We start from the raw sequence: 21586 nt of genomic DNA on the forward strand, positions 1-21586 counted from the left end.
GATAAAAGAAGAACTTGGGTCATTTATAAGCACCATAATAGCAACAAACCTTAGAGAAGGCTTTAGGTGAAATATAACCCAAGATAACTCCAATGACGAGATTGATGGATTTAAAATATCTCATTCATGACAACATGTGAATCATGAAACATGAATTCAAATTATCAAGAATGACATAATACCACCTCCAATGATACGGAAGAAAGAATTGCACTCCGGATGCAAGATGAAGAATGCTTGAGCTCCTTAGAAAAGAATCTCGATGAACACTTCGAGAAGGAATATAAATCCTTGATGAACCATCATGTAGAACCTTCATGAGAACTTCAGAAATAAAAGAAATGATCAATCGAAATGGAGGATGAAAAGAATAAGGTTGAAGCCTTGCAATGATTTAAATGAATCTCCGTGGTGATGTAACTGCGAGAGCTAGGAACTCTGGGAAAAGAAAAGATGAAACAACTGAAATCAAGAATTTTGATGAACCTCCGGAATAAGGAATTAAACCACTTGGATGAAACAATAATAAGAATTACATTATGCTTATCCTTCACCAATTCAAATTGATGACAAGCAATGGATTTTGGCATACTACTTATTCTCATAGAAAGGATTAAGATAGATATAGCACAAACTTGGGAAGATCTTCAACGAACCACCGTAAGAATTGAAACAACGAATAAATTGATATGATAAATGAAGGAAGAAGAATCTTGAGCGAACCACCGTAAAAATTAAAAGTGAACAAAGAAAAGATAAGGAAGACACCGGGAAGAATTAGTAAATAAACGAAGATGCTTGAGAGAATTTAGATACATGAGAACGAAGAGATCGTGAGCTGGTAAGAGAAAATTGAATGATGCACCGGTAAGATTGGAGGATGACCACTGAAAGCTGAGAATGAATAAACCTGAATTGATGGACTCCGGATAATCAAACTGAGGAGACTCTTGAATTGCTTTAGATGGGTGAAAAGAATTCTCACGATCGAAAAAAATTATGAGAGGATGGCATAAGGCTAGCATCATGAATCTTTGAGAGAACGGATAAGATTGAGGAGAAACTCTTCTTCGGTCTTCAAAAGTTGGAAAAGACGATGAGTAACACCACCGTGAATTGTTGAGACACTCCAGAATAAAGAAGAATAGAAAAGTTGAACCAATGATGAAAACAATTTGGAAGATCTTGGAGAAAGACATTTGACTGATGATAAATCATTCTTACGTCAAACTTCGAAAAGAAATTTGAGGATAGCTCCGGGAAAATAAGAAGAGTCAGGTAAGATCCTGGGAAAAGACCTGTGGGTTAGGGCCCACTCAAAAGAAACACCGTAGAATGATTTAAAAGAGAGAATGCAACGGTTGAATTAAAAGGCTTGAATGAGATAAACATCCTCAAAATAGGATTAACGGATCTTGAATGACAAGACGATCCTTCTAAGATATCTTCAGCACTCCAGAACAATTGAACAGCGAGAGGTGAATGATTAAGAATTGCACCGGCATGAGAAAACATTGAAACGAGGAAAGGATATGATCAATAAAGCTTGACTTGAAACCACCGGAGATGAAAAGAATGAAGAATGACGAACTTGAAGCTCCATTAGAATCTTCCTGAGAATCACCGGATAAGAACATTGACGGAAAAGGAATGGAGAGACTTCACGAGAATAAAAGGATACTTGATTAAGAAATCTGAGTCCTTGAAGAAAACAAGGGAGGGAGGGCAGGAAAACAAACAAACACCGTTGATAAGAACTGAGATTGAATCATGCGGATGTTGAAGTGATCGGATCCACTTGATGAGAAGCACGCCGGTTGAAAAGGTTTGACATGCCAATCTCGATTATCATGAGGATTGGTATTCACATCGGAGTATGAGAACACCGTTTAGAGAAGGTATGGAATCAAAATTTGACTTCGAAGCAACTCGAATACCACAACTCAAAACAAAAACAAAGAATTGGCTTGCAGAATAAGCCAGAACAAACATATGATAGAGATTTCGTCCGAAGTTTTCGTGGTGGGGCCTACACGGGCTCGATCGTACAGCACCATCATGTACAAGGCAGTGCACATGACATACGAAGCGTCCCCGAGTCGGCATAGACAAGGACTCTTTAAGACACAACGAGACCACTGTAAAACCAACCGTGAATAGGCGGACCACTAGACGTCGAACCCCAATTTCATATCATACATCCGTCGGAAAAGATATCCTAAGAGCTACTTGAATTCCCACTTATAAACTCCCGAAACTTTCCGGTTATGCAATCAGGTGTTGGGGATACATGGGAAGCATAATATCTCACCCAAAACTAACAAATCCTACATCCAGCTGTATCCATCCTTCAATACATAACCAAGAAACCTTCAGAAATCATCTACCTCAACCTTCGAAAAGCATCCGTTATACAAGTTATGGCAATACTCCCGAACTCCCGCCCCAGTACTGGATGGCGTCGAGGTTATCTCACCAAAAACTGCATAAAAGAGATTTTCGATGTCGGTGAACTAAACTCAGGTATTCCAGAACTGCAACGATAAAATTGTGACGACAACACCTCGGAGCTCAACTCCCTGGGACACTGGCACAACCCCTAAATGTCAGGAGGCACCAAGAACAATGTTCTCGTCAAAAAACCATCGGAACGATTCCAAGATACCCGCGTGATCCTAAATTTTTTTAGTGAAATTTGAGAAGAGAAGAGTCAAAACTCTACGTCAGGACGCCTTACTAGAGCGATGAAGGGACTGGGGAGTAAAAAGGATTCCTAAAATCTCCGATATATAATTCCTAAATGACTCAAAACATTTTTCTAGACTCAACAACGTCAGCTAATTCGATCAAGCAGGGGGGCTCCTAAGGTCGGGGAAGGCTCTGATTACCAACTTGTAACACCCTCGATGCGGCTATATCTCCCACGTGTCGAAGCACGACTTAGAGGCATAACCGCATTGAAAGCAATGTCGCAAGTGAGGTAATCTTCGCACAACCCATGTAATACATAAGGGAAAGAGATACATAGTTGGCTTACAATCGCCACTTCACACAATTGCATGAATAAAGCATTACAATATCCAAATACAATCAAGGTCCGACTACGGAACCAAAATAAAAGAAGAACCCCAACAACAACAAGGTCCCCCGATCGACCCCAACTGGGCTCCACTACTGATCAACTAGAACGAAACAATACAAATGGCAAGATCTTTGTCGAGCTCCTCCTGAGCTTGGCTGCGTCACCTGCCCGGTTCAACGGCACCTGCAAGCTGGTTTTGAAAGTATCTGTGAGTCACGGGGACTCAGCAATCTCGCACCCTCGCGATCAAGACTATTTAAGCTTATGGGTAAGGTAAAGGTATAAGGTGGAGCTGCAACAAGCAACTAGCATATATGGTGGCTAACATACACAAATGAGAGCGAGAAGAGGAGGCAAAGCACGATCGAGAAACTATGATCAAGAAGTGATCCTAGAACAACCTACGTCAAACATAACTCCAACACCGTGTTCACTTCCCGGACTCCGCCGGAAAGAGACCATCACGGTTACACACGCGGTTGATGCATTTTAATTAAGGTCAACTTCAGGTTTTCTACAACCGGACGTTAACAAATTCCCATCTGCCCATAACCGCGGGCACGGCTTTCGAAAGTTCAAATCCCTGCAGGGGTGTCCCAAATTATCCCATCACAAACTCTCACGGTCAATGAAGGATATTCCTTCTAGCGGGAAGACCCGATCAGACTCGGAATCCCGATTACAAGACATTTCGACAATGATAAAACAAATTCAGCAACACCGCCCGAATGTGCCGACAAATCTTGATAGGAGCTGCACATATCTCATTCTCAGGGCACACTCAGATGAGCGCTCCATACAACTAAAACCAAACCTCGAGTTTCCCCGAGGGGGCGCTGCACAGGACTCTAGTTTGGACCAACACTCAGAGGAGCACTGGCCCGGGGGGGGGTTTAAATAAAGATGACCCTTGAGTCCGTGGAACCCAAGGGAAAAAGAGGCTAGGTGGTGAATGGTAAAACCAAAGTTGGGCATTGCTGGAAGAGTTTTATTCAAGGCGAACTGTCAAGGGGTTCCCATTATTATCCAACCGCGTAAGGAACGCAAAATCCAGGAACATAACACCGATATATTGGAAACTAGGGCGGCAAGAGTGGAACAAAACACCAGGCATAAGGCCGAGCCTTCCACCCTTTACCAAGTATATAGATGCATTAATTAGATAAGAGGTATTGTGATATCCCAACAAGTAAACATGTTCCAACAAGGAACAACATCTCCATGTTCCAACAAGGAACAAACTTCAATCTTCACCTGCAACTAACAACGCTATAAGAGGGGCTGAGCAAAGCGGTAACATAGCCAAACAACAGTTTGCTAGGACAAGGTGGGTTAGAGGCTTGGCTCAACAATATGGGAGGCATGATAAGCAAGTGGTAGGTATCGCAGCATAGGCATAGCAAAAGAGCGAGCAACTAGCAAGCAAAGATAGAAGTGATTTCGAGGGTATGGTCATCTTGCCTGAAATCCCGCAAGGAAGAAGAATGAGTCCATGAAGAAGACAAACGGACGTAGTCGAACGGTTCCTCACAACGCGATGTTATCGGAACCAACCCGAAGAAGCAACACCAGAAAAGAGCAAACAACCTAGTAAACAACCACCACATAGACATGGCATGATGCGCAAACAAGTATGATGCATGTCCGGTTTAAAGAGGGCATGGCATGTCAAAGTGCACAAACAATACTACAAATTAAGTGGAGCTCATTATGCAACTTCGTTGCATATTGACGGAACACCACATTCAAGTTATTTAGTTCGATCTTCTTTATGTACCCAACAATATTAAATGTTGTTAAACAATGGCAAGAGTGGAAGCATGATGAAACTATCTAATCTAGGCAAGTTTAAATAAGGCTGGAACAACAAAACAACAAGTCCGGAAACTCGTCGTATGCATATATTAGGTTTGGTACTGTTCTGCCCTAAACATAATTTTAGAGTTGTTAAGCATGCAAAGTGATGCCACCATGTTAAAGTAGGCAAAATTCTACCCCATTTACATATAAAGATTAATTAAAACCGAGCTACGGTTAATTAGTTATGAATTAAACCGTTTTAGCATGGCATAAGAGTAAATCTACACAAACAGCAATTTAATCATTTTAACCATGGATGAAAAAGACAAATTATTAAACTAGATGAAAAACTAAGCAAGTTCCATATATAACTTATTTTAAATTGATGTACGGTTTGTGAGTTAGAATATGCATGAACATTAAGGGGTTTTCTGAAAAACTGCAGTTCTCTGATTAATTAGCAAATTCGTTCGTGGAAAAAAACAAGCATCGGGCCGAATTGGAGCTACAGGCCGAAACATGTCATGGGTGCCGGGGGGTTGCCTCACATAATGGGCCTTGGCCCGGTCGGTGGGCTGCAGCTGGCCGGCTGAGTGGAAGGACGAGGTGGGCGCTGGGCCTAGGCGAGGCCGGTCCACGCGAAGTCAACGCAAGCGGGCAAGGCGCTCGATCCCGAGTGCCGCTCGATGTAGAGGACGTAGAAGAGCCGGCGATGCAAGGCGCGTCAGCTTCAGGCGATGCAGGGCACGGAGGAGATGCGGATCCGGGCACTGGATGGCGTCCCAAGTGAGATTCGAGGCGAGGCAGGGGTTCGGCGGCCATGGCGCGGCTTGGGTCTTGGCGGAGGAAGGAGGTCCGACGAGGGCACGCGGGTGAAGGGCGGCGGATCCCGCCAGGAACGAGCTCCGGCGACGGCTTGAATCCCGCTAGGGTAGAAGAAACATGGAGTTGAGAGAGGGAGAGCAAAGCAAAGAGAAAGGAGAGGGAAGGCAGGAAAAGGAGGGCGGCAACGCTGCTGGGTTCGCCGGCAAGGGTCGCGGTATGGCCGCAGTCAGGGAGGAAGGAGTCGCTGCTGCTCGCCGGTGGCTCGGTGCTGCTGCTGGGTCGACGAGGAGGAGCTTGGGGAAGGAGTACGGCGCAGCAAGGGGTGTCCGGCAGGCGCGGGAAGCGGCGGGTCTGGTCGTGGCCTTCGTGAGCGGCTGGCGCGGGCGTTCCTGTAGAGTAAGAGAGAGCGGGAAGAGATGAGCAGTGAAAGAGAGGATCAGAAGAGGAATGAAGGAGCAGGGGCGAGGCTCATCTGTTGGGTCCGCCGGCGGCGTGGCTGGACAGACGGAGGCTGCAGGCGCTGCGAGATGTGGTTGGATCAAGGCGAGGAGGTGGATTGGATCTGGATCCCGAGGAACATACGGTAGGTGGCGGCGGCTCGACGGGACAAAGTCCCTATATTCTAGGGTTGCTGCCTAGGGGATTGGTCTATATGTAGTAAGTGGATTTTTGGATAGGGGCATTTGGTCCCTTCGATCTTAATCGGACGGACGGGAAAAATAGGTTAGGTAGCCCAAAGAGAAAAACGGAGACGTTTTGTAGATGTTTGGGGATGATCCAGACACGACGGTGACGACTGCTCAGGTCGGGTCCGGGACAATTTCGGACGCGCACGTGAGGGGTTCGATGCACTGTGCATAGAGGGTTTCGGACCGTGCGGTCGCATCGGACAACTCCGGAAGCGAAGAGGGGAAGGAGGATGGACTATGTCGTGGATTTGTCACGGCAGATGTCCTAGCGAAAGGACTTAGTCGTGGAGCCATCGCTACGAGTTTACTTGAAGGGGTTAAAGCGGACACAAAGACACGTGGGTTTATACTAGTTCGGCCCCTTCGATGAAGGTAAAAGCCTACGTCTAGTTGTGATAGAATTGATGTGGTCTCGATGGCTAGGGAGCAAACAAGCTTCGCCTAGGCCCGAGTTGTGGTTGTCCCCTGAACCGCCGACGGGTCGTCCCCTTATATACACGGGTGACGCCCGTCGGTCCATAGAGTCCCAGCCGGTTCATATTCGTATCCCGGTCGATATCTCTCTATTCCTAACTTACAATACAAGCTATACATCAGGTCGGTTTTATTGATACAGATTCTAAACCGACTATAGGCCTTGGGCCTTCACCTGCTTATACCACTATGACGTTAACCCGGCCCAAGTAAGCCGGTTTACGCCCAGTGGTAATATCCCCAACATTAGGCCCCAGATTGATTTGAACTGGTTCATGTCAATCCTTCACACCATCTTGCGTCTTGGATGTCTTCTGTTAATTGGCAAATCTCCATGTCGTCATCATTTTTGGTCACTGTAAACCGGCATGACGTCATCAGTTTTGGCTACTATAAACCGGCATGACGTCATTATGAAATTCATAACGCCCTCTTAATGACAGCTCCTGGATTCGCGCGTTTGACCTAGCTCAGTTGCCTTATAAATAAGACCGAAGGGTCATTTCCTTCTTCTTCCCCTTCGTCCCTTCTTCTTCTTCTTCCTTACGTCGCCGGCCTTGGAGCTCCGCCACCACCATCGACCTCTGCCTCGTCTCAGGCCGCTGCATCAACCTGCACGTACCAGAGTGTCGCGGCGTCTTTCCGCATCCTCTCCGTTCCTGGTAAGTTCTCTCTCCCTCTTAACCTAGATCTATTCTTAGGGTTCCATGTTCCTGCTATGTTCATCGCGCGTTCATAGATGCTCTCTGATCTTGAATGCATCCGTGAACTCTTGCCGTGTTTAGTAGCGATCCCTTTAGCATCCGCTTACCATTTCTCATCCAGACTTATAGATCTCCCGCATCTATCCACTCAATGATTCACTTCTGTTTCCATCTTAGTCTTCAAAATACTTCCTGTTTTTTTATAAGCTTGCTATAGATCCGTGGCTGTAACATAACTTTGTGAAACTTGTTTCTGCATAACTAGTTATCCATAGTTTCGATTGCTTCCGATACTTAGGCCAGGCGGTTTAACTTCACCATAGAGAAAAAATAGCTAGACCAGTATATATGTCATTAGTCCCCTGGTTGAACCGCCAGAATCCATCTGATGCCTCATTGTAGAAGACCGGTTTATGGTACTGCCTCCGGTTTACCGTAATTAGATCACCACCGTTTTATCCGGCATATGCTTGAACTGAATCATTTATTCCTTGTAGATCTTGTCATGGCCAAACAAGTGTACGAGTGCAATTGGGTTCCCTCCCGTGTCACAGAATCACAGCTGAACGACCTAGTCCTGATTGGTGCTTTGGATAGCAAAGACACGATTCATTGGAGGGTTCCTGGAGATGAATGTCCTCCTACACCCCAGGAAGGAGAGGTCGTGGTCTTCACAGATCATATGGCCCGGGGCTTCAAACCGCCCGGCTCCAAATTTTATCGGGACGTGTTAGCCAACTTTCAACTCCGTCCACAGGATATTGGCCCCAACTCCGTCACCAACCTATGTCACTTTCAAGTACTTTCTGAGGCATACCTTCAAGAGGAGCCTTCCGTCGAGTTATTCAGAGATCTCTTTCATCTGAACCGTCGTACTGAATTCACTGACGGCCCTAATACCGAACTGGGCGGTATGGCCATTCAGAAGAGGAAAGAAATCACCTACCCTCACGTCAAACTCCATACTCACCCCAAGGAATGGAACGTAACTTGGTTTTATTGCAAGGATACATCTCCTGACAATGAAAATCCCTTGCCTGGCTTCCGTCCGGAACGGCTCAGCAACACTCACCCCTTTCCACAAAGGCTAAACGCCAAGGAGAGAATTAAATATGCTCCTCAACTGTCCAAGCTCCGGGCCTTCATGGCCAACGGTTTAACAGGAATAGACCTTGCACGCTGCTGGATATCATGGAGTATTTTGCCTCTAAGCCGGCGCCCAAATTTGATGTGTGAGTATACTGATAGTGTCGATGACCCACTCCGACACACTAAAATCCAACTCCCTGAGGATGAAGTCACAGAATCTGTGAAGAAGATGCTGAATGAACCGGAGCACCTCTGTGCTCAAACCGGTCTGCTTCCGTATTGCACCACCAACAAACCGCCAGCGGTAATATTTCAATTGCTTTATTGTTGATCCGAGTTACTATTTTATATGTTCAACATTTTAATTGCTGCTGATCCAGGGTGATAATCCGTTCTGGAGTAAGAAACTTCCTCAAGACAAAACGGAAAAGGCAGGACGGCCAACCCGGCCCAAGACCAAGGTTGTCAAGAAACCAGCTCATAAGAGAAAAACCACCGCTTCGTCTGACCCGGCCATTGATGATGATGTGGGTAAACCGGATCTTGAGATAGAACTTGATTCACTTGGCTTACTTTTTACACGCCTTATTGATGATGATGTTTGTCAGGATGATGCTGAAGCCAGCAATGCGGCTTTCGTTGAGGTAACCATTCTCTCTTTCGATTCAGAAATCTTGCCTTTGCCAAAATTTCGCCGGGCAAACCGGAAAGTTAAAATTTCTCATCCTCTTGCTTATCTGGATTCCCAATTTCTTATGAAGACCCAGCAACATGAAGCTCGCCGCACAACCCGGCACAGTGGCCAGGTAGTTACCTCTGTCGGTTTACCAAACAGTCCGGTTCGGAAATGCCGCTCCGAGGTCTCCGACCTTTTTATTGATTTAAATTGTAAAGCGGGTTTCTTCCGTCAACCTCTTAATCCATCCGACTCCGATTATCAGGTCACTTCTCATTCCTCATCTGGTGAATCGTCAGCCACCCAGCTACCACCTTTGAAAACAGTTGCTGGGTAAGTTCAACCGATCATATGCTTCCAGTATGCTGCGCAATGGTTTACACTTTTCCTTAATTTTTATCTTTTCTTCCAGGGCTAAACCGAAACCAAGCAAGAAAGCCCGCCTGGATAAAGCGGCTGAAGAAAATGTGGCCCCGGAACATGACCAAGCGCCGGATCATGAAATGTTTATTTCTGAAGATATTCCCAATGATCCTCCTCTGCAAGATGACATTATCCCTGAAGAAGGTCGTACTAATGCTCCAGCGTCTGCTGATCCGCCTGCCAGTTCTGTCCAGATTGAAAAATCCCACACTCCTGCTGACAAAACGGCCGCACCAACCCAAACCGGCGAATCAAAAGATGATGATGTTGTGATTACCGGTGTAGGTCGTTCTGAACCCGGGAATCCTACCACTCTTACCAGGCATACCATCAAAGAGGATTCTTCCTCTTTGAACAAAGGAAAACGGGATGTCGAATTGGAAACGTATGCCGCTCTGAATGCGCAAGATCTTCATTCTGGCTATTTAAACCGGCTTTACACTAGCCGTGACTGTGAAGCTGGCCTGGTCAAAATGATGAGGGATAAATTTGAGGTAAATTCCTTCTTTCTCTTCCGCTCTTGCATTCATCCCGGTAGCCCCCAAGGGCCAGTTTGTGACCTTGGTCAAACCGGGACTTGATCCTGAATATATAATTATTGAAATCCATCGGTATAACCCTCGAGGGCCGGTTTAGCATAATCAAACCGGGGCTAAAAAGTTGTCCTTAAATCAGAACTTGATCAAATAGCCATTAGCCCCCAAGTGCCAAGTTGAATACTTGTATTGAGCTTGGGACTTTGTAGTTGAGAAATATACAAAAAAAAATTGAAAATACATTAGCCCCCAAGTATCAGGCATATAACTTTGTTTATGTGGTTGGTACTTCAATTTCTTGTCTTGACTGTGAAATTTTTTAAAATGTCATCTGTATGCAGGCTGAGATTAAAATCAAGGAGGACCGAATTGCCGATTTGCAGGAGGCCCTGAAGACCCAGCAAGCTGAAACAGATAAAGCCAAGGAAGAATTAACCAGCGCTTTGAACACTGCTGAACGGCTGAAGAAAAATTTCAAGAAAGAGCGAGCTGACTGGGCCACTGATAAGGCCGGTTTAACCAAAAGAGCAGAAAATGCTGAAGCGGCCCTTAAACCGGTGGTAGATGAACTGACGGCCGTACAACGGCAAATACACTCCATGACTGCCGCTATCTTTGGTAAGCTCCTTATAACTTCTGTAATAAATTTGAATCTGCTGTATCATAAGTCCGGTTTGAGACCATTCCAATCCTTTTGTAGGCACACGTATTGGGCACTTAGGAAATGATGTTCGGAAGAAACTGAAAGCTGCCTACACCTTGATAGAACAATTGTACACTGGAGCCCAACGGATCATCAGCACAGCTTCTCACAACAATCCGGCGCCCTCTTTAATCCAGGACACTCTTAGCAAGTTGTCAATGCTTCCAGCCCGGATTGAGGAGCTGAAAAAATCCGCTGCCCGAACCGGAGCCATCAATGCCTTAATCCGGGCAAAGGCATGGGTGCCCGACTTTGATCCTGTGGAAGCAGCTCAAGGCTATCCCAGTCTGAAAGAAGACGGCTCTGAGTTCGACGAAGAAGATTTAAGGGCTATAAACCGTGTAGTGCGCCCTCTGGCTTGCCAGCTAGCTGAAGAGGCGGATTTGACGCATTATCAAGCGCAATACAATGATCAAAACAAGCGAGTGCCTGCCCCAACTGTTGAAGCGGAGAATCTGATTCCTCCAATCCGTAAGCACACTTACGCCCCTGATATTGAACCGTCTTCCCTGATCCATGAAGAAGCTGTTTTCCAAGCTTTAATGGGAATCGACTGGACCACTGTTGATTTCCAGCCAATGGGTAGAGACGAGGAAGCTGAAGCGGCGGAGGACGAGGAGCAAGCTTGAACCGGAAGCCGGTTTGAAGTGCTATTTGAAACATCCTTCTACAGAAACAACGATTTTGTTTGGGCACCATGCTGCCTTGTAATAGGATAGTGAAAACTTCTGCCTGGGATATGCCTTCGTGCATAAGTACTAAGCTTTTGCTTGAAAACTTCAATTCATATTTCCTTCCATGTTTGGGTATAAAGCTGGTTTACCCAAGCCTGAAGCGGTGGTTTTATAAACCAATACCGTCAAAAAAGGGAGAAAGTAGCCCCCGTACAAACCGTGCTGACTTAATACAAGCCCCCTGGTTATTCCATGAGTGTAACAGGGAAAAGGTAAACCGGGAGACTCCTCCAGATTAGAAGGGGGATCAAAAATCATTGGCTGAACCGGAAAAAATATACTTGTCGACATAAAGAAATCCAGCAAAAACAAAAACGAACAAACCATGAAAACAAGATGGAAACGAAAGTAATGATAAAAACCATTCGCAAAAATATGCTATTAAGCTGTTCAGATGGCATTACCATGGTCGGAAAGGATCAAGGCCCCCAATAGGGGTGACAATGATTCAAGTCAGCCAGGTCCCCAAATGACTCGTGGCATATATGCCAAATCAAGAGGCGTAGCAATGGCTCGGGCCCGACCATGCTCCCAAGTGATTTTGTGGCCTTAGGCCGACCAAAAGGCATTACTGGTTCAAACGTGACACAGTCCCCAAATGATCTGGTGGCTGTCGCCTATCAAAGGGTGTTCGTTGGTTCGGACACGACCAAAGCCCCCAGTGATATTGTGGCCTTAGGCCGACCAAGAGGCATTACTGGTTCAAACTTGACTCAGTCCCCAAATGATCTGGTGGCTGTCGCCTATCAATGGGTGTTCGTTGGTTCGGACACGACCAAAGCCCCCAGTGATATAAAACAAATGTCAAAGGGTAAACCGGAGGCCGCTTTAGACAGAACCACTCCGTGTAACCTCGCATGATGAGAAAGACAGAGACCCCGCTTCGGCTGAGGCTCCGGTTTGATATATCAAAGATAATATATACATTGTCATGATATGTACATAAATAGAGCCAATGGCTCAAGTATAGTAAGGCCGATGATGAGCTATATTCCACGGTCTGTTGGTCTCCTCTTCTGATGTACGTGAGTCTTGATGCCCTCGAATATCAATCAGATAATACGACCCGTTGTGCAGATTCTTGCTGACTACGAAAGGTCCCTCCCAAGGTGGGGATAACTTGTGCATATCCGTTTGATCTTGGATGAATCGAAGCACCAAATCTCCTTCTTGAAAAGTTCTGGTTCTAACCCGGCGACTGTGATAGCGACGAAGATCTTGCTGGTAAATCACCGAACGGGCAGCCGCTATATCACGCTCTTCGTCCAATAGGTCCAAAGCATCTTGTCGTGCTGTCTCATTATCTGCCTCAACATAAGCTGCCACACGAGGCGAATCGTGCCGGATGTCACTAGGGAGAACCGCCTCTGCTCCATAGACCATGAAAAACGGTGTGTATCATGTGGACCGGTTTGGCGTAGTATTGATACTCCATAATACAGATGGCAGCTCTTCAACCCAACATCCTGGTGTTCTTTGCAATGGGATCAAAAGCCGGGGTTTGATGCCTCGCAAGATTTCCTGATTAGCTCGTTCTGCCTGTCCATTGGACTGGGGGTGTGCTACTGACGACACATCAAGTCGGATGTGTTCACGTTCACAGAACTCCTTCATAGCACCCTTGGATAAATTGGTACCATTATCAGTAATGATACTGTGTGGAAAACCAAACCGGAAAATCACCTTCTTGATGAACTGTACCGCTATTGCTGCATCACACTTGCTGACAGGCTCCGCTTCAACCCACTTGGTAAATTTGTCAACTGCCACCAAAAGGTGAGTTTTCTTATCCTTGGATCTTTTAAAAGGTCCAACCATGTCTAGCCCCCAAGTTGCAAACGGCCATGTTATTGGGATCATCCTCAACTCCTGAGCCGGCACATGAGCTGTCATCCATCACACCGTTTAACCAAGTCCTCCGCGTCAGCATGAGCTGTCAACCAGTAGAACCCATGACGAAACGCCTTTGCAACCAGAGACTTTGAACCGGCGTGGTGCCCACAATCCCCTTCATGGATTTCTCTTAAGATTTCACAGCCTTCTTCAGGAGAGACACAACGTTGAAACGCCCCTGATACACTGCAATGATGTAATTCACCATTGACAATCATCATAGACTTGGATCGCCGGACTATCTGCTTGGCCAGAATCTCATCCTCTGGCAGCTCCCCCCTTGTCATGTACGCAAGATAAGGAACTGTCCAATCCGGAATAACACGCAGGGCTGCCACCAATTGGGATTCCGGATCAGGAATGGCCAAATCCGCTTCACCTGGGAGCTTGACTAACGGATTGTGCAACACATCCAAAAAGACGTTAGGCGGGACCGGTTTACGCTGAGAGCCCAACCGGCTTAAAGCATCCGCCGCTTCATTCTTCCGACGGTCCACATGATCCACTTGATAACCCTTGAAACAACCTGCAATATTATCCACTTCCCGACGATACGCAGCCATGAGCGGGTCCTTAGAATCCCAAGTGCCAGACACCTGTTGAGCCACTAGGTCTGAGTCACCAAAACACTTGACCCGGCTTAAATTCATCTCTTTAGCCATCCGCAGACCATGGAGCAAGGCTTCATACTCAGCTGCATTATTAGTACAAGGGAACATTAAGCGGAGAACATAACAAAACTTATCACCTCGCGGGGAAGTTAATACGACTCCAGCCCCCGAGCCTTCCAATTGCCTGGACCCATCAAAATGAATAGTCCAATATGTGTGATCCGGCTTCTCCTCTGGTGCCTGTAATTCCGTCCAATCATTGATGAAATCAACAAGTGCTTGAGACTTCACGGCCGTCCGAGGCACGTACTTCAGACCGTGTGGCCCCAGCTCTATAGCCCACTTGGCAATCCGGCCAGTCGCCTCCCGATTCTGTATAATATCACCCAAGGGAGCTGAACTGACCACTGTGATGGGGTGCCCTTGAAAATACTGCTTCAATTTTCGACTGGCCATAAAAACACCATAGACCAGCTTCTGCCAATGCGGATACCTTTGCTTGGACTCAATCAGCACCTCACTGATATAATAAACCGGCCGCTGAACCGGATATTCCTTGCCTGCCTCTTTATGCTCTACCACAATAGCCACACTAACTGCCCGAGCATTAGCCGCTACGTATAATAATAGTGGCTCCTTGTCGACTGGAGCTGCAAGAACAGGCGGATTGGCTAACTGCCGCTTCAAATCCTCAAATGCCTCGTCAGCAGCTGTACTCCAGACGAAATTGTCTGTCTTCCTCAGCAGTTGGTACAAAGGGATAGCCTTCTCCCCGAGGCGGCTGATAAACCAGCTCAGCGCAGCGATTTGGCCCGCCAAACGCTGAACATCGTTGATACACTCCGGTTTAGCTAGAGATGTAATAGCCGTAATCTTCTCCGGGTTAGCCTCAATTCCTCTGTTAGACACCAAGAAACCCAGCAACTTGCCTGCTGGAACACCGAAAACACACTTGGCCGGATTAAGCATCATCCTGTAAGCTCGCAAGTTGTCAAAGGTCTCCTTTAAATCATCCACCAGTGTCTCCTTCTGCCTTGATTTTACTACAATGTCATCTACATATGCGTGCACATTGCGGCCGATCTGCTCATGCAGGCAATTCTGTACACATCGTTGATAGGTGGCTTGGGCACTCTTGAGCCCGAAGGGCATAGATACATAACAGAAGGCTCCAAAGGGAGTGATGAATGATGTTTTCTCCTGGTCCTTAACCGCCATCTTGATCTGATGATATCCAGAGTATGCATCCAAGAAACTCAAACGCTCACAACCCGCCGTGGCATCAATGATCTGATCAATACGGGGGAGGGCAAAAGGGTCTGCAGGACAGGCTTTGTTAAGATCTGTATAATCCACACACATACGCCAAGTGCCCTTTTTCTTAAGAACTAGCACCGGATTAGCAAGCCACTCTGGATGGAACACCTCAATAATAAAACCAGCTGCTAAAAGCCTGGCCACTTCCTCTCCAATGGCTTTGCGTCTTTCTTCGTTAAACCGGCGGAGGAACTGTTTCACCGGTTTATACTTAGGATCCACATTAAGAGTGTGCTCAGCGAGTTCCCTCGGTACACCTGGCATGTCAGATGGCTTCCATGCAAAAATGTCCCGATTCTCACGGATGAACTCGATGAGCGCGCTTTCCTATTTGGGATCCAGGTTGGCACTGATAGTGAACTGCTTGGATGAATCGCCGGGCACGAAGTCAACAAGCTTGGTCTCAGCTGCCGATTTGAACTTCAGATCTGAATCATGCTCTGTAGTTGGCTTCTTTAAAGGGGTCATATCCGCCGGATCGACATTGTCCTTATAATACTTCAACTCTTCCGTGGCACAGACCGACTCTGCGTAAGCCGCATCACCCTCTTCACATTCCAAAGCGATCCGACGGTTCCCGTGAACCATTATCGTCCCCTTGTAACCCGACATCTTGAGCTGTAAGTAGATATAACAAGGCCGCGCCATGAATTTGGCATAAGCCGGTCGCCCAAACAAAGCGTGATACGGGCTTTGGATCTTCACCACTTCGAAGCTCAATTTTTTCCGACCGAGAGTCATGCTCGTCTCCAAAAGTCACATCTAGAGCTATTTTACCAACAGGATATGCAGATTTGCCTGGCACAACACCATGGAACACCGTATTTGACGGTCTGAGATCCTTGTCAGTTAGTCCCATGCGCCTGAATGTCTCATAATACAGTATGTTAATACTGCTTCCTCCATCCATGAGTACCTTGGTGAATTTATAACCCCCCACCTGAGGGTCCACCACTAATGCTAACTGACCCGGATTATCAACCCGGAGCGGGTGATCTTCTCTGCTCCACACGATGGGCTGCTTTGACCAGCGTAAGTAATGCGGTAAGGCCGGTTCAACAGAATTTACCACTCGTTGGTGGAGTTTTCGGTCACGCTTATCCAAGCCCGTTGTGAAGACATGGTACTGCCCATTGCTCAACTGCTTTGGCTGGCTCTGATAGCCCGACGGCTACTACTGCTGCTGGCTCTGATAGCCTGACTGCTGCTGCTGCTGCTGGTTGTTCTGATTATTCTGGTAGTTGTGACCGCCCTGATTACGTCCTGAACCGGAAACCCCATCGTGATCCGGCCCGCTGAAACCGGATCCTGAACCGCCACCTGATCCGTGATCATACCGGAAAGCATTAGAGTTCTTGAACTCCTGCATGATGTAGCAATCTTTCCAAAGATGGCTAGCCGGTGCCTCCTTCGTCCCGTGCTTTGGGCAAGGCTGATTCAACAAATAGTTCAAACGGCTTGCACTAGGATTGGGAGCCCCGTTATGATTTGCCGGTTTACCTCTGCGCCGCTGCCCCCTGTCCTGTGCATTAGTGTTAGCCACAAAGTCCATGCTGCCGTCCGCCTTGCGCTTGCCTCTGTTTCCATGACCCACTAGTTTATTCTGCTGCTGTCTGGAGCTGCTATCCTTCTTTCCCTTCCCTGCTTCATTATCATTAAGCTCGGGATCCTGGGTACTGTCCGAATCGGCATACTTCACTAGGGCAGCCATGAGGGTTCCCATGTCATTACAGAGTCGCTTCATGCGTCCCAGTTTCAATTTTAGAGGCTCAAACCGGCAGTTGCCTTCCAGAGTTAAGACCGCAGAGTCAGCATTAATCCTGTCAGACGAGTGCAAAATTTCCGAAACGCGACGCACCCAGTGGGTCGTTAACTCTCCTTCTTCCTGGACACAAGCCGCCAGGTCTACTATGGACTTGGGCTGCTTACATGTATCCTTGAAATTCTGTATAAACCGGCTCCGCAACTGGGCCCAAGAGCTGATAGAATTGGGCGGTAGGCTCTTTAACCAAGTACGAGCCGTGCCTTCGAGCATCATGGTGAAATATTTGGCACATGCAGCCTCATCCACATCCAGCATTTCCATGGCCATCTCATAACTCTCTATCCATGCTTCAGGGGGTAAATCAGCAGTATAATTCGGCACCTTGCGTGGGCCCTTGAAATCCTTAGGCAGGCGCACACTATGCAAAACAGGGATCAAGCAAGGCACTCCCAGAGCGGATGTGATTCCTGGTCCGGCAAAGGTGGCAGAACGAACCGGTGTAAGTTGGCCCGCATTATCTTGTGCTGCTAACTCGGCCTCCCTTTGTGCCCGGGCCCGGTTTACCGCATCCCGAGCATCGACAACACCACCCGCCGGGTCATCACCACGGGCCGCTTCACGGCCGTGCGCGTTGCTTGATATGGCCGGTTCATCTATGCGCCTGCTGTAACTCCGGCTCGGACGGGGCGTAGAATGAATCCGATCACGGCTGTATGAGTATGCCTCCTGCTGCATCAGCGCGGTCCGGAGAAGCTCCTTAACCCGGCGCGTTTCTACTGCTTGCGGAGAATCCCCTTCGACCGGGATGGCCTCTAACCGTGTTGCGGCCGCAACAAGGTTGTCCATAGGATTCGAATAATGACCCGGGGGCGTCTGCACCGGTGGAGGCATCGCAATATTTTGTTGAGGGGGCTCCATCAGGCGAGGTTGGACCGTCGCTCCTGGCCCTGGCGCCTCAATCCGGTTTGTCTCCTGGTACCGTGGTGGATTACTGGGTCCAGCTCCCGGAGTGTGAAAGAGATTTCGGGGGTCAAACCCTAGCGGCAGGCGTGATCTGTGCTTTCGCTTTAAAACCTCCTGTGATGCATTCTGGTCAAGCATGAGTTTATAGGCCTGTGCGTCCAAAGCGGCCCGCTCTGCGGCCATCCGGTCTTTTTCTGCTGCCAGATCCGCTTTGGCTTGCACGATCTGCTCTCTCACCTTCGCGATTTCTGCATTATGAGCATCTTGATCCGCCGGGTCATCCTCTGCCATAAGCGCGGCCAGTGCGTCAAACAGATCAGATAGAACTTGAACCGGCGGGCGCACAAGACCTCCTGCCCCTGCTGCCGCTGCTGCTGCGGATCCGGAGAGCATTGCTACGGCAGTCGAAGAATAATTCGCCGCCTGGGTGCCAGCCATGAATATTCCAACTCGGTTGATCTGGCCTGGGGGGGTCCGGAATACTGTCGCCATCGGAACAACCCCTAACTTGATCGTCTTGCATCCGGTATAGCGACTCGGTCTCTCCAGTCGAGGACTCATCGCCAGAATAGACGACAGTCTCGCTATCGCGCTCTGATTCGTCCTCATGCCCTCCTCCATAGATGACTCCAACGAAGGCACGCTTCATGGCCGGTTTAACCTGAGTAAAGCTCGCACGCTGAGCCGTCTCGACGGGGTTGGTGTAGATGTCCGGCTCAGGCCCAGGCTCACCGATCTTGCCGATGAAGATGTGTACGCTGCCAAAGGGGACCCGGTAACCATACTCAATTGAATCGGCCTCCGGACCCCATCCTGCATCATCGATGTAGATCCTGCCCCGACGACTCTTGGTTATCCGGCCCACAACATAGCCTTCGAGTCCTTTGAGCTTGCCCTCCAAGATCGCCAAACCATCGTGCGATAGCCCCACGGTGGGCGCCAACTATCGTGGATTTGTCACGGCAGATGTCCTAGCGAAAGGACTTAGTCGTGGAGCCATCGCTACGAGTTTACTTGAAGGGGTTAAAGCGGACACAAAGACACGTGGGTTTATACTAGTTCGGCCCCTTCGATGAAGGTAAAAGCCTACGTCTAGTTGTGATAGAATTGATGTGGTCTCGATGGTTAGGGAGCAAACAAGCTTCACCTAGGCCCGAGTTGTGGTTGTCCCCTGAACCGCCGCCGGGTCGTCCCCTTATATACACGGGTGACGCCCGTCGGTCCATAGAGTCCCAGCCGGTTCATATTCGTATCCCGGTCGGTATCTCTCTATTCCGAACTTACAATACAAGCTATACATCAGGTCGGTTTTATTGATACAGATTCTAAACCGACTATAGGCCTTGGGCCTTCACCTGCTTATACCACTATGACGTTAACCCGGCCCAAGTAAGCCGGTTTACGCCCAGTGGTAATATCCCCAACAGACTAGGTGGGTTGTGGCGAGACTGCAAGGAGGAGAAGAGAGAGGGAGGGCCCGGCATCTGTTTCCGGAGACCGGAAACGTCTGACGATAGACCGACTATATTGTCGCTATAGTTAAACGTTGGGGCGTCAAACGGACTCCGAATGCGATGAAACTTGACAGGCGGTCTATCTACACTATAATAAGACCACACGCCAACTTTCAACCCAATCCGAGAACATTTTCCGGCCACTTATAAAATACTATTTTGGACATGCCTTGGGCGCGTGCAAGTGGGTCTGGGCTCAGAACGGACAACGGAAAGAACGGGGAGACCCGGACGAGTGCAAGTTTTGAAAACATGATGATGCAATGCACATGATGCAAAGATGAAATGCAACGGACCGAACAAATCACACGACAAAACCCGGAAACCCTGGAAAGCGACTGAAGCTCTGGTCTTGGGGCGTTACAGATCGACCCCTTGCCTACATCGACTAGCTCCCCGGTTGCCGCGGCCGGTCCCTCGGCTAGATCGGCCGCATCCTCCGCTGCCTCATCCGGGTCTTATGCGTCTTCGTCCTCCCATTTGGCGGAGGGGACCGACCACTCCGTGGTTCCTTCGCCGCCCCCGAGCCATCTGTTGTTGCTCCTTGCTACCTCTTGAGCACTGCGTTGGATTTCCTTGAAGATGAAAGGGTGATGCAGCAGAGTAGAGTAAGTATTTCCCTCAGTTTTTGAGAACCAAGGTATCAATCCAGTAGGAGGCTACGCGCGAGTCCCTCGTACCTACACAAAACAAATAGCCATGCAACCAACGCGATTAGGGGTTGTCAATCCCTTCACGGTCACTTACGAGAGTGAGATCTGATAGAGATGATAGATAATATTTTTTGGTATTTTTGGTATAGAGATGCAAAGTAAAATAAAAGGTAAAGTAAAAAAGCAAAGCAATAATAAAGTGTTGGGAGATTAATATGATAAAGATAGACCCCGGGGCCATAGATTTCACTAGTGGCTTCTCTCAAGAGCATACATATTTTACGATGGGTGCACGAATTACTGTTGAGCAATCGACAGAATTGAGCATAGTTATGAGAATATCTAGGTATGATCATGTATATAGGCATCACGTCCGAGACAAGTAGACCGACTCCTGCCTGCATCTACTACTATTACTCCACTCATCGACCGCTATCTAGCATGCATCTAGAGTATTAAGTTCAAGAAAACAAAGTAACGCCTTAAGCAAGATGACATGATGTAGAGGGATAAATTCATGCAATATGATAAAAACCCCATCTTGTTATCCTCGATGGCAACAATACAATACGTGCCTTGCTGCCCCTACTGTCACTGGGAAAGGACACCACAAGATTGAACCCAAAGCTAAGCACTTCTCCCATTGCAAGAAAAACCAATCGAGTAGGCCAAACGAAACTGATAATTCGAAGAGACTGGCAAAGATAACCAATCATACATAAAAGAATTCAGAGAATATTCAAATATTGTTCATAGATAGACTTGATGATAAACCCACAATTCATCGGTCTCAACAAACACACCGCAAAAAGAAGATTACATCGAATAGATCTCCACGAGAGAGGGGGAGAACATTGTATTGAGATCCAAAAGAGAGAAGAAGCCATCTAGCTACTAACTATGGACCCGAAGGTCTGAGGTAAACTACTCACACTTCATCGGAGGGGCTATGGTGATGATGTAGAAGCCCTCCGTGGTGGATTCAGATACCCATGGGATCTCGTGGGTACAGAAGGTTGCAGCGGTGGAATTAGGTTTTTGGCTCTGTATCTGATCGTTTGGGGGTACGTAGGTATATATAGGAGGAAGGAGTACGTCGGTGGACCAAAGGGGGGCCCACGAGGAAGGGGGCGCG

The sequence above is a fragment of the Triticum dicoccoides genome, chromosome 2A, assembly GCF_002162155.2.
Source record: "Triticum dicoccoides isolate Atlit2015 ecotype Zavitan chromosome 2A, WEW_v2.0, whole genome shotgun sequence".
Lineage (NCBI taxonomy): Eukaryota > Viridiplantae > Streptophyta > Magnoliopsida > Poales > Poaceae > Triticum > Triticum dicoccoides.